Genomic DNA, 12,331 nt, shown 5'->3' on the forward strand with positions numbered 1-12,331 from the left:
TAACAGTCATCCACAGTCCCTGATAACATAATGCCGGCTTTCAAATCAATGTACAGTAAATTATAGTGTTTTTTAAAGTGTCATGCGTTTAATTAGATGTGTCATCTGTTTTAATTAAATGAGTAATTAATTACCAGGAACAATCCTGTTTGATGATAGAAATATCATACTGGGGTCTTGTGGATAGCAGTGCTGCTTCAAAAGTGGGGCATTTTTTGAAGGTTTAAAAATAAGCGCAACCTGATTTCATTACGTTTCAGAGATGACATTTACTGTTACTGTTACATTCTGGATTACATCATGAGTCACTCTAAATTAATAATGCTGTAAGATGTCAAGAAATGTTGGTTCAGCTTCATGCTTAGGCTTGATTTTACTGAAAGAGAAGAACAGCTGAACAGAACTGACTTCCATACCAACAGAGCCAAATGCTGCACAAAGCATAAACTGGGCAGCTTTCTGGAGGCTCAGTGTGTATAATGTAAATAAAGGAGGTGCAATTTCACCTAAAATGAAAGAAATCTCTGTTGTGTTCATTCTTGTATGCTGGAAGGCTCTATTATAACAATTCATAATTAGGGCTGATGCTCACAATTATTTTCATTATACATTAATCTGGCAATTATTTTCATGATTAATTGATTAATTGTTTGGTTTATAAAATATCAAAAATGACAATCACCATTTCCTGAACACAAAGATGATTTTCTCATGTTTGTTTTGTGTATTCATCAGTCTGAAACAACAGGAGATTCAGTTTATTATCACATCACAAAGAAAGCAGCGAATCCTCAAAACTATTAAGTCGGGTCTGACTTTATTTTTCGGGCCGATGCCAATGTCGATATTAGGAAGTAAAAAAATGTCAATACCGATATATCAGACAATAATCTTATACGGAATATATACATAAACACATTTTTTGCAATCATTCCTTAAATGTGGTTATCAAACACTTGTGATGAAGATATGTAATGGCGCATGATATTTTACATTTTTAAAATATACACTATACATGAATTGTATAAAATGACAGCAGTGCACCAAAACAATAAACTGCACTGAGAATTTGATAATTAGGAATACATTATTATTATTATTTTTAGTATTATAAAAAATTATGTGTATATTAAACTTGAACTAAGAAAAAGGATCAAATATACATAAAATGCTGCCTGTATAACCTATATAAAACATTTTAAAATATATATCAATATATACTGGACAGCATATAGACCAATATCAATATATCTGTGATAGGCCAATATCAGCCAAAAATGTTGGCTGACCAATACATTGATTAAGCTCTTACTATTGAGCACAGAAAAATGTGTGAGAGCTTCAGCATAGTTTAATTATTTTCTGAAACCAACATGTAAGCTTTTGGAACAGACTCACAGACCTGCATGTTATAGAGTACCACTGGAGAAACTGAACTATCTTAAATTAAACACTATAACCACTAATGTAATAAGCGTCAACCAAGTTCAAGCTGGTGTCTCTTAATGGGCCTTAAATGCTCAGGTACATATTCATATTCTTTCATTGATAACTGGTATGATCCAGCCATGCAGATGAGTGCTGGTTTAATGCGCTGAGGTTTTGAGATATTGAATTCTGTCACAAACCCAATACAATGGATGTGAGTGGAATTTCTTTTCTTTTTGTTTTACTCCAAATGAGCTTGTCTTCTCTGAAACAATGTCCCAGTTACATAACCCACAAGCCTTGGTGAGAGCAGTTTTCATTAGACCTACTGTGTTCCAACATGAGAAATAGTCCCTCTGAAAACTGTTGACAGTGGCTGTTCTGTTGAATTTTCAAAACGTACATCAGCCAAGATTAACTTCTATTCACCTGCCTTAGTTTTAGCAACATGTCAGGGTACAGATGAAGAATATAAGAGTGAAACCATCTGCCTGGATAGATAGCAGCACAGGTGAGTGTGAAAATGTGTTTTTACAAAGTGGTTTCACTAGAGTTCAAGTGTTTCCTATCATTTAAAGAAAAGCACGGTCAGCATTCAAGTCAGCATGTTTATCAGCATTGAAGTCAAATGACAGGACTAACAAGAGTTTTAAAGGTTAAATGTTGCATACAGAGACATTTTAGTTCAACATTTGGATGCAAATGGATGGAAAGTTTCTGGTTAGATTTTATGCAGCTCACACCAAAAGAGAAAGTGTTCATAGTAAAACAGTCATATCATATGTTCCAAAGACAATACGCAGTTGCTTATTTAATGTAACTTTTCACTGTGAGAATATAACCCATATGACCTTGTGTTCCTCCTCAATTGAGAATAGCCCACTTCCTCCAATTCAGTGTTGCACTTACATAGTCACTTTTCCTTGTATCTCCCACCCTAAAGCTGGCTCACATAAAGATTTCCCAAAAAGCCTCTTTTCCCCTCTCTGCATTGGACTAACAAAGCCGGCATCTGTGCAATTTTACTGATTGTAGCCAGAGATTCACAAGGCTGATATGTGCCCGTCATGTTCCTGAGCGCAGCTTTCAGTCTCTGTCATCACATTAGGACAAATCCAACTAAGTGATTAGTATCAAGGGCAAAAACAATGGAGTAAACTGCGAGATGTGAGGATTGGTGTGTGTGTGTGTGTGTGTGTGGGGTGGGTGGGGGTGTATAGCACAACTCTTGCTTAATAAATGAATTAAATTAACTAAGTACATGCCACTTGCAAGACTTGAACAACCAAGTTACAGGTTAACGGTCCTTATTTGATGTATGAAAAACGTTCAATTATATTTGCCTGGATATCAACCTGTGAAGCAGTCAGCCCTCTGTTTGACCTATCATCACTCTTTTTGAGGATCAGTAATCGATGGACACATAATCTGTGATGGAAAGAAAGAAATGACGACGATAGAGGGAAATATGGGAGTGTGTGGAGGACAACATGTCTTCCAAAGATTGCGAGGCAAGTTCATCAGAGGCCCCGGACTACAGCACATTACAGCTGAGAGGAGATGAGAAATCACATCATGTCCATGGCAATCTCTGGCCCCGCGGGACACTGCTGCACTGTGCATAACAACACGGAGTGATGGGGAGACCGAGAAGGGAAAAAAAAGAAGCGCAAGGGAGGCAAAGAGACAGTGGAAGGCAGAGGTGAGAGGCAGAGGTGGGTGGGGTGGAGGGGTTACAGCTTAACCCTCTGACATTTTTGCCATCAGCTGGAATGCCTATCTCTAAGCTTCACAGACACACTCACTGAGGACTAAGACCTTCCATCGGCACTTGAAAATTCAATTTAGAGCCTATCCCAGAGCGACCCGTTACAAGTGGTCACATAACAAATCAAGTGAACATAACCTGCTGAGCTATTTGTCCTGGACTAACATTTTAATCTCATAAGCAAGAGCAAATATGATTTGAACTTTGCTCAAAGCTTTTGACAACATCCCTCTCTTAATGAGTGTGAGTATTAAGTAGCAAGTGTACAATTATCCCCAAATAGTTAAATGTGATTGTATACATTACATACACACTTTTTAAAGCATTTGGATGGTGAAATTCAAGGTTGTTTATTTTTTTTATTGCCAACAAATTTAAGGATCAAAACTGATTAATCCTATCAACATGGTTTGTCTGTGTGTCCTCTGTGTCATAGACCTCCACTATTGTCCAAAAACACCCATCAAAACATGTTCAAACAGCGTCAATAAGGTCAATAAGTCACACTGTTGCACTGGATGAGATGTTACTTCATTATGATAAACAATGGCACTGTAGTTTATTTTAAATCAACCCCACATATACCACCTTGCCTCTGCACATAACCACTAAAGCAACAAATGCGTATTACTGTAATCTGCAGCTTAAAATAGCTCCCAACAAATGCACTGTTTACTCCTGTTTGTGAAATGTTTGCCAAAAATTACCACGCCTATTTTCAGGAAATTACTTGGCCATTCAAAGAAAAAAAAATTGTGACCAGTTTCTGTGGGGTTTTTCAGCAGGAATTACATATGCATGGATACTGGGTACTCAGAGAGAGACCACTGTATCATTAGTCTCTTACTGTTTACATGGCATTTGCTGACCTGACAATAAGAAGAATGTAGAGTAATGCTGGCCTTATTATTGTATCATAATTTAACTAATAATAAGAGTTGCTTTCCTAGTAGTCATAATACTAATGTAATATTAGTCACATTGCTTTTTTTAATCTTCAAAAACACATTTCTAGTATGTTTTTATTAACATACAAGGACTAGTGACTGGGAATAAACTATAAGAAATAACCACCATAGCAAAATGATGTCTTATTCCTTCTCCAAACATTATTTAGTCATCTGAAGAAAAAAACACAGATTATATAATTTGCATATTGTGTAAAAAAAATAAAAAAATAAATAAAAGGCAAACATGGACTCAATAAATAGTTCCATCTATGAAAACTACATAGGCAGAATGGGTGCTTTCGACTGGGGTGCTCCAGGACCCCAATGAATTGGTATTTTTAAAAAGCAGAAATTAAAACAGAAACGGAAAACAATGATATGAAGTCAATAGGGACAAACTGATTGAGAAAGTTATGAAAAATATATACATCTGGGGGTTTGTGGGTACTTGTGAGAGAGATTTAAATGGTGGTCATCATTTGATGCATTTCTTGTATGTATATTTAACAAATGCTGGATCCAAACTAATGGGTCAATGTTTGTTCTCAATTCAAACTTACAATAATGCCATTGTGGCACTGTGGTATAAGAAATACTACTCCCGTCCTAGGCCAGTTAAACTCTTGAACTTCTATCTGAGGGGTGTCTACTGACTTCTGGGGTTGGCTAAAGATATATTTGCCTTAAGCCTATTGTCTGGGAAACTGTGTGCGTCATGAGTAACCTAGATGAGCTTAACTTGAAGGATGTCCTTGTTTTCAAGTCATTGTGAGATCATCTATGACCATGCTTGTTTGTAAGAAGGTGTAATAGTTTGTGAAAGTATCCATTTAGAGATCCCCACAGTTTTAACTTTGCTTAAAGCTGTCTAGACAGGATTGAAGTTAAGCAGTGTGTGTCCGTTTGTTTTTCTTTTGATGAATACCACATCTGTATCTGTACTGCCTCATAAAGAGTATTATGTCATTAATATATAAATATATTTTAGGCTGTATATTTGAAATGGCTGCATTTGATGCTATTTTTACTCATGTAAAGACCTTTGTTGTCTGTCTGCCGTGCTTATATCAGTCATGATGATGGGTAGGAGAAAAAAAAGATTCATAATCTTAGGGGGGGCTTGGTTAAAAATGCTAAATACATAAACATTTGTAAAAATCCACTCTCTTCTATTCTCAGAAGAGGACAGTTGGCAGCTCCACTTTCGGTTGCTGTTGGGTATAAAGAACTGTTTGTCTTATCTGTTCCACACCCGATCGTGCGCGTGTGATGTCCTCAAATGGCAAACCCTTGTGTTGTTTTATTTTTAGAGTTACACAGGATTTTGACATTTCACTCGTTTGCCTCATCCTGTGTCGCATGGCGAAATCTTTCCACCATAAGACAACAAAGAACATCCCAAAGATTGCTGAACAGATTTCTTTGTTTCTCTCTGTTTTCAGGGTTGATGCATGCTTCTGTTTTAGCTGCTGAGTGTAGGGATATGTGCAATTAACATCTACCACAAACAGTAACTAAATGATAAAGTGTGATGAACAAAACTCTTTTAGTGTACATACCCTGAAGCCAAATGCTGAATGGGAGCATTTACTCTTGGTGTGTGTATGTAAATTTAAAACCTGAGGGGAAGTGTGTGTGAGAGGCTGTGTGGGTCAAGCTAATAAAATAGGCGGAATAGACTTGATACAGTTTGTTCTATCAGTGCTTTCTGAGTGCACAGAGGACAGTTCCAGTTCCTTCATAAGCCGCAAATTCAGTATAGTGCTGATCCTACAGAGTCAGGCAAGCCAAGACCCCATTTTCTTCTCACTTGACTCGACTTAATTAACCAGAATGAGTCAGAAGCAACATTCAGGATTTAAGATTTATCCTTATGGGATTGGGGATCTCCCTATTTCCCACTCTCTTTCTATCTTTCTGTTTATGGTTGACTTCAGTGCCAACTTCCTGCTCATTACTTTAATGATGGTGCTACTGTGAGCTTATGCTCACGAGTGCAGTTTGCTTTTTAACGCTGCAATTTGGGAATAGCAAGAAATACGAACACACACACACATGCACAAACTCATGCATACAGCGACAGAGAATCAAATAAAATCAAAATCCCACACATGCATTATGGATGTGTGTTGTAGCAAAAACAACTAGCAACCTTGCTGAAAAACTTCCAAAATCCAAGAATCCTTCACAGCCTCCATTTATGTGCATGTTGCATGATGCCCAAAGCACTCTGCGACCATGCATGCATTTATCAACAATAAAAAGAGTTAATGACAGAAGGAAAAGTAAATGCAAAGCTGGATAAATAGCAACAAACATCTTTTTCTCTCCTCTGAAGTATCAGCCTAACTCTCCACATAACTGTAATACAGAGAAAGAATTTGACAGACAACCCCAGTTCTCTGCTTTTGCTTTAGATACATTATTCATCTGTGTGCCAATTTGGAGGAACCCTCCCAATCCCCCAGCTAGCACCAAAAAGAGGAGAAGCAAGAGAGAAAGAGAGAGAGACATGCAGACTGTAGAGAAAGAAGTCACAGCAAGAATGTCAGAAAAAGAGAAAGACTGAAAAAGGGAGAGGAGAGGGGGAGAGGAAAACACCAGAACAAAAGAATGAGTGAGACAGATGCAGAAAAGCGGGAGAAAGAACGGCTCAATCTCTCCGCTGCAATGTAGTGAAACATCCAAACAAGATTTCAAATGATCCAGGGAGACTTCTCCCTACATGTTTTGATATTCCCAGCTCTGCCCAACTTGTCTGCACAGAGCAGATTAATGACGATTTCCATGCTAAAGACTCTTAAGCCTGTCGAAAACACAGAGGGAGCAAAGACCATGGGCCTGGAGCTCACTTCGTTTTGCCTAAAACCGAACTGCCTGCTGTTGCTGAATTGCAGTCATACAGGCTGCAGTATATGCCAGTGCAAGCATGCTGTCAAACATATGCAAACACGCACTTTCATATCTGCAAGATGACGCCAGGATCCACCGATTTTGCTCATTGCATGCTCTGCCGTCACCTCCTGCTATCTCTAGTGTCTTGATATTGTCAGGATCATCCCAGCATCCCTCCCTGTATACACACTGGCAGCTTCTGAAGCTGTCCATCCTGGGACAGCCTGCCCCAGATTTAACCCCACACATTCAGCCTCCGTCTCACCCTCACCCCGTTTCCAGGTTTGTTCCCTATTATGGCAGCAGCCTGTCACACGTACAGACCAGATCTTTAACATCACAGTCTGACAGAAGACAGAGTGGTCACTCATAGCAGCGACTCCTCACTATGATGAATGTGTGTGTATGTGTGTATGAAGCGGAGGGGGAGTGGGGATGGGAAGTGTGTGGGCTGGATCAGTGGGATTGCTGTTTAATCTGCCACCGTCTCCCCACAACATAGCTGGGAGCTTTTAGACCTAACAGCTGGTTGCCCACATTTCTGCACTACATAGAAAACTGCCAGGCTGTAGACACCTCACAAACCTCACTATTTAACTTCACTTTAAACTCATATTGTACAATAATGTATGTAATTATTCTGATGTGTTTAGTTAATAATTTCTCACAGACATGCTACTGTTTGATCATTTCTACTGTAGTGTTATAAAATAGCATTAACAAATGTTGCCGCTGTGAAGGGCGTTGGCTCACACTCCTCTCCTGAAGGATCTGTCAAAGCATGGAGCTGCTCTGAGGATTCGCCTGTCAGATTTGGCCTTATTTGTCAGTTTGCTGTGATTCTGCTCCCTCAGCTTTGTCGTGTCACCACTCGGATTGCTTCAGAGAGCTCCTGGGAGTCGCTCACACGGAGGGTATATGCCAGGCCTCGTAGCTGATTTACATCAGGTCAGTCCTTGCCGAAACAGACGGAATGCTTAAGCTCCACCAGGAACACTAGTTATAAGGATTTAAACAGCAACGATAATCTCCAGAAGGTGCTGTCATCACAATCAAATGGGGCTGTAAAAATAGGGCTAATTTATTTTAAACTATTTAGTATTAGAGGTGCAGGAAAATTGCTAATTTGCACTACGAAGAATTTTACTGTTCTACATCTTAACATAGTGTATAAATACATTAAAAGTGACTGCACTGCCTTACATGCGCACCTACACAATGTAATTTCAGGTACATGCAGATAGATAAAATTAGATAAATTATTAATGATTATTTTAATAATCAATTAATCTGCTGATTATTTTCTCCATTATTTATTTTGTCTATATTGCCAGACAATTGTGAAAAATGACCCGCCCACACACACACACACAAAAGAAAGAAAGAAAAAGAAATCTGTTCCCTATCATGTACAATACAGAAATTATTCAATTCCTTACATTGCAGAAGTTGCAACCAGCAAATATGTGGCACTTTTGCTTAATGAATGACATTTTTTTGTCCATCATTGCAGCGCTACACAAAATATTAGAAAAAACACTATTCACTACTAAATACAGCCTCAAAAATGATGACAGAATGAATCCTCTCCAGCACTGTCAAACACATTGTAAGCATCATAAAAGACAGACAATATTGCAGGTGTATTGTGCTGGATCGTTTTAGTACGAGGTACAGGTGTACCTAATGAAGTAACTCAATACATATGAGACACATTTCCTAATCTTTAGGCAGTGTATGCACAGTTGTTTTGTGTGTCTTTCTTGCTCAAGATTGACTCAGAAGAATCACAGTCTCCAACAAATCATTTATGGCAGCTACATGAAAAGTTAACTGAGAAACATTTAGATTTTTCAGTTTCCAAGGGTATTTTTGTGTCATGGTCCTGTACAGTTTTCTATATCGATTCTCAAACACCACCAAAAATCAAATAAGCATGAATGCAAACAGAAGCACACACACATGCACGTGTAGACCCACATGGCAGCACCAGTTCCCAGGTCTCGGGTGGCGAGTGATGTTTTCACACTTGTGTGGGGAGATTGCTATTTCTGCACGGAGCCAGATAACTCAATTATTCATCACGGATGCTGGTGCACTCACTTTACCTCTATAAGGAAGAGGGTGGGTGCGTCTCACTCAGACTGTGTGTTCCATGTGTGCGTGTCGTCGTGCCCGTCTGAGCGTGCACGAATGCGAGAAGGCCTCCGACGGAAGATGAACCGCTGACATGCCACATCACAGTAGGAGAGGAGAGAGGCAAGAGGAGAGAAGGAAAAGGGGCTGTCATAAACATGGCAATCAAAGAGATATGAAGCGGGAGGTGAGGATCAAAGAGCAGTAGGAGAAGAGGGAAGGAATTAGTTCCGTTATCTTCTCTCTAAGCTAACTGTGCACCTTCCAATCCTCTCTAGCTCAATAAACGGTTACAAAGAAAAATACTTTTTGAATTACCAGCAAAACTGAAACTCAGCTACCGTGGTGTTCAACCTTACTGCACAAGAGCATTTTAAGCACCTTTTGCAGTCTTGCTCCTGTGGTCTGAGACTAAAGCATACAACACCTGTTGTTTTCATTCTTAAAATTCTTTCTGCAGATGCATAACACTATGTTTTTCTTCTCTTTTTTTTTACTTTGTTTCAAAAATAAGTGCAGGAAGAAAATGACATAAATGACAGGGGAGCAAAAAGGCGTGATATGTGACCAAGAGGGTGACGTGGGAGGATTCAAACCCGCAACCTTCTGGTTGTTTTGCATGACACATTCTGGGTTTGTGGGTAGACGCTAACTTAGCCACAGACATTTGCATGGTAGAGTCTAATGCTAATTAGGAGTTCCATATCTTATCGTCCATAATTAATCCAGTATAATCTTTAATATGATAAAAGAATCACATCATGATAATGGTAATTTTCTGAATTATTGACGTAATGATGTCATACTGTAACACACAGCAACAACAAGCAAAGCTGAAAACAAAAGTGACACTGTAACCAGTAGAGGAGCTAGTTCCAAATAGCAGAGCAACATCAGTAATGTGAAAAGCACTTTGGTTATAAAGATGTACAACAACCCATGCTAATATGTAAAGAAGTGCAAGAAGACTGTAATAACAAAAGGGGACAATACAACAAACTTATTTCACCTCCTTAAGCAGAAGTAGCTGAGTGTGAGAAGAGCCACAATCCCATGAGGAGAGCTCAACAGATGGAACTTCAAGTTCAAGCAGGAAGACTATCCATTACTCATTCATTCATTCTCATTCCTCTCTCTCTCCCTTGCTTCTCTTACTCTGGGATCAGCTGATTAGGAGCGTTAATCTTTGTTAACAAATCAGCTTCTGCCTCGCTTTCTATCAGCTTATCATAACTTAACCGCCAAACTTTAAATCTGTTCTTCTCTCTGTCACTGTCAGCTTTAATTTCAGCATGAATTGTTTCAACCCTCCCAGTAACCCCATTCACTTCCACTTCATCACGTCAGCGCCAGGTCCAAAAATCACCAGAAGCCCGCTCCTCTTCTCTTGATCCAGATCCCAATTCCCTTATTCATCACCACCACCAGTGTCTAGACTCTATCAGGGGATATTCTATTCTACTCTCGCCTTTACTTCACCCTTATAAATGTGATGACATCATGATGGGGTCTAATCACCAGATACTTTTCACATTTTCATCATATTATGCATGTTCAATAAATTACTGTCTGTCGTGATTGAGATAATTTGAGTTTTTACTGAATATCTGAAGGCAAACTGTTATGTTTATGCTGGCATATAAAAGCTATGACACTTATTTTGTTGCAATTACATGTTCTTGAAATATGTCCCACCCTTACTACTATTGTGAGTCCACAAACAGCTGCTGAGTGCTGCCCCTAGAGCACATTTATCACCCTGACACCAGATGGAGTCCTCGGCGGTCCTGAGCAAACATGCTGCTTACACATAGCCTATAGACACACATATGTGTACACATTATGTTAAAACAATTGCAGACACAAAGATAAGTCACACACAGATTATTAGACATATGATTTTAAAAAATCAATCTAGTTTAACATACAAACAGACACGTTTCTTGTTTTTTAAAATATATATCTGCATACTGTACACTTTGGCTGCACCTCGTGACATCAATCTTAAACGTAAAACAAGAGGAGTCGTGCACATTTAGGATGGACATGTAAGTCTGTGTCACTGGCATCCTATCTCTGCAGCCTTGTGCTGCTGCTCTTATTTCCCTGAGGACAAATCCAGAGAGCCAATTGGAGCAGTTACACATGTCGACACTTCCATGCAACCATTTACCACAGCACCCACCCAGTGGCTCTTTTCATCAACTTTACACTCTGTAACTTACACGCACACACACACACAGACACACACACACACACACACACACACACACACTAACATACTATATGTACATGTAGTAAATTCACAGAAACACAAGGACACACAAGCACAAAGACATTTAGCTATCAAATTTTGACAGATCACCAACCCACCCATGCATTCATACACACTTTCCTCCACTTTAATCCATAGGGCAGGCAGAATCTGAGTGATTTATTTTAAACCATTCCCCAGGGGTTTTACAGGATTGAGCCGGTACTCAATCTGATCACAGCAATCACTTTCTATGTCAGCAAATTCATGAATCTAACCCCCTTCGCATGAGTTTGTCTGGGTGTGCATGTGTGTTTGCAAGCCGGCTAATGAGGGATAGAGCAAGAGGTGGGAAGTAGAGATGTGAAGAGAGGAGGGAGGGGACAAACAGGAAGAACGAACATGCACTGTGATGAGTGTATACTGTAAGTTATCATTCTGTCTTCAACACACGCCCCCATGGTTTGGGTGAGTCACCCTTTACACTCACTTGCAAGCTCGCTTTCAATCTCACATGCCCCGATATGCAACACAGTTTCTGTTAGTGTGTGTTTGAGTGTGCACAAAAAGGTGAACATCAAATTCTCTGATAAAAGCTATGCTCCGACACAACAAAGGCAAAATGTGACACACCCCTCAACCGTCACGCTACCATCTCCCATTCAGTACCCAGTAAGTACCATCCAGATGACTGTGTCTAATTTTCACTGGATATTCCATTTCCATTTGAAAGGTGGTTAGTGCCCATTGAGCAGTGTTATCGTGGCTGTGCAGACAGAGAGAGGATCCCCCTGCTCCTCCCAGCCTCAGCCGGAGAAGCCATCGATTTGATTCAGTCTTAAAAGCCAGGTCAGCCTCAACAATGGCAGCTTATGGAAAAACCATTACCTCAGGTGAATT

At 39.5% G+C, this 12,331-nt stretch overlaps 2 protein-coding genes across 11 annotated transcripts in view; one reads left to right on the plus strand and one right to left on the minus strand.

The window, feature by feature from the left end:
* The window catches only part of LOC128357608 (uncharacterized), a 36,300-nt gene that overhangs the window by 14,249 nt on the left and 9,720 nt on the right, over positions 1-12,331 (minus strand). The gene's annotated exons all lie outside the window — the stretch shown is intronic.
* The window catches only part of nkain4 (sodium/potassium transporting ATPase interacting 4), an 85,149-nt gene that overhangs the window by 10,361 nt on the left and 62,457 nt on the right, over positions 1-12,331 (plus strand). For 5 of the 10 annotated variants that reach the window (XM_053317146.1, XM_053317144.1, XM_053317149.1 and 2 more), the window contains exons 2-3: positions 7,896-7,989; positions 12,165-12,280. The exons of 2 other annotated variants lie outside the window; for them this stretch is intronic. The gene's annotated coding sequence lies outside the window, so the exon portion shown is untranslated. Of the gene's footprint in view, positions 1-7,895; positions 7,990-11,511; positions 11,857-12,164; positions 12,281-12,331 lie in introns of those variants that run through there. 3 more of the 10 variants (XM_053317152.1, XM_053317147.1, XM_053317151.1) reach the window with 3 other exon arrangements.

The sequence above is a fragment of the Scomber japonicus genome, chromosome 4 (genome assembly GCF_027409825.1).
Source record: "Scomber japonicus isolate fScoJap1 chromosome 4, fScoJap1.pri, whole genome shotgun sequence".
Lineage (NCBI taxonomy): Eukaryota > Metazoa > Chordata > Actinopteri > Scombriformes > Scombridae > Scomber > Scomber japonicus.